We start from the raw sequence: 2,423 nt of genomic DNA, 5'->3' as shown, positions 1-2,423 counted from the left end.
AAATCGTATTTAACTTTTCAGAGCCGAAAAAAATCGAAGGAACAGTTTGGAAAATTCTGCTGAACGAACGATAAATTGAAAGGTTAATGCGTTTTCACTAGGCATATGTGATAAACTGAACGAAAAACGTCCATTGAACGATTTATCGTTCGACATTCGGTCATTACATGATGGCACGATCGTCTGCTCTCACTGCCAATTTTTAGTTTTTCAAAAATGAGTTTGAACGATTTTTTGGCTAGTGTATGGCCAGCTTTAGGCATTAATTACATTTCATTGGCCAAAATAATATTTTATACTAGCCATTGACATCAATTAACGCACCTAACACTTAGCCAGATTTAGGCATGTGTGTTTTGTGCCAAAACTCTGCTGCTCCTAGACGCACTGGCTGTAGTTTTTTTCTGCCTTTAAACATTTACTGTATGTGTGCCTGGACACATAGGCTAACATGCAGGGGTGTTTAGAGGCAGAAAAATAAATCGTCAGACACCTCTAGGAGAAGAAGAAATGTCATTTAAAAGAGTTGAAAAAGGCAGATGTTTTATCTTAATGAATTCTATGCATTAAGATAAAAATCCTTCTGTGTGAAGCAGCCTCCCCAGCACCCCCTCATACTTACCTGAGCCCTATTCCTGTCCACGAGTCCCTCGGCTGTCCAGGACTTTCTCTTCTGATTGGCTGAGACACAGCCATGGTACCATTGGCTCCTGTGGCTGTCAAAGTCAGTTAGCCAATCAGGAGAGAGAGGGGGCGTGGCAGAACCCCAGCTCCATGTCAATGGATACACGGAGCTGCGGCTTGGCTCGGGTGCCCCCATAGCAAGCTGCTTGCTGTTGAGGCACTCGACAGAAGGGAGGGGCTAGGAGGAGCAAAAAGGGACCCAAGAAGAGGATCCAGGCTGCCCTGTGCAAAACCATGGCACAGAGGAGGTAAGTATAACATGTTTATTTAAAAAAAACAAGACTTTACAATCACTTAACCACTTAAAGACCGGAAGAATTTCCTGCTTAATGACCAGGCCCTATTTTGCGATTCAGCACTGTGTGACTTTAACGGACAATTGCGCGGTCGTGCGATGATGTACCCAAATAAAATTGACATCCTTTTTTTCCCACAAATAGAGCTTTCTTTTGGTGGTATTTGATCACCTGTGCAATTTTTATTTTTTGCGCTATAAACAAAAAAAAGAGCAACAATTTTGAAAAAACAAAAAACTGGATTTTTGACTTACCATAAAATCCTTTTTTCTTATGTTCATTGACAGACGCAGTCCTCTGATGCATATCAGTAGGGTAATACCGTCCCCTACAGGAGTAGGACACTAGGCAGAAAGAATTTCTGGCTACGCCTATGGGCAGTCCCTGGGGGTATACCCTCTCTCTTCCTGCATAGGATGTCAGTTTTTAATCTGCCTAGTCAGGACATGGATGGCCGGAATAAAGGGCTGCCTGCATCTGCTGCGAATATTTCCAGATGGATCAGACAGACAGTGTTGCAGGCTTATTCCATTAGGGTCAGGTTCCACCTTTCTCTGTCAAGGCGCAGTTAGACTATCCATTGCTCTCCATGGGGTGGTGGGTGTCAACAGCTTTAAGGCATAAACATAAAGACATTTTTGACAATTTAATGCTCCCAACTTTGTGGGAACGGTTTGGGGGTGGCCCCTTCCTGTTCCAACATGATGGCGCACCAGTGCACAAAGCAAGGCCCATAAAGACATGGATGAGCAAGTTTGGGGTAGAGGAACTTGACTGGCCTGAACAGAGTCCTGGCCTCAACCCGATAGAATACCTTTAGGATAAATTTGAGCAGAGACTGCGAACCAGGCCTTTTTATTCACATCAGTACCTGACCTCCCAAATGTGCTTCTGGAAGAATGGTCAAACATTCCCATAGACACACTCCTAAACCTTGTGGACAATCTTCCCAGAAGAGTTGAAGTTGTTATAGAGCCTAGGGAGGGGAGAAGATATCAAGATCTCTAGCTCCCTTGCCAACTCCACCTATGCTCTCCTCCAGGACTTCTCCCAAGCATCTCCCATCTTCTGAAACTCCCTACCCCAATCTGCCTGTCTCTTACTCTGTCCACTTTTAGATAATCCCTGAAAAACCGTCTCTTCAGAGAGGCCTATCCTGCCCTTAGCGGCGATCGGTGATGTGGCATGTCACTCTGACACACCGCATCTCTGATCTCAGTAAAGAGCCTACTGACGTACAGTTTACCATGTGATCAGCTGTGTCCAATCACAGCTGGTCACATAGTACACAGGAAGAGTCGTTGATCGGCTTTTCTTAGTTTGTGCCTGACAGGCACGAGTAGAGGAGAGCCGATCTGCAGCTGTCCTGACAGGGGGGGGTCTGCACTGGTAATCAGAGCATTGATTACCAGTACAGATCATTAGGGGGTGCTTCTATAACCC

Source organism: Pelophylax lessonae, assembly GCF_965119305.1.
Source record: "Pelophylax lessonae genome assembly, chromosome: 1".
Taxonomy (NCBI): Eukaryota; Metazoa; Chordata; class Amphibia; order Anura; family Ranidae; genus Pelophylax; species Pelophylax lessonae.
The sequence above is the reverse complement of the archived record's forward strand: the minus strand, read 5'-3'. Positions refer to the sequence as shown.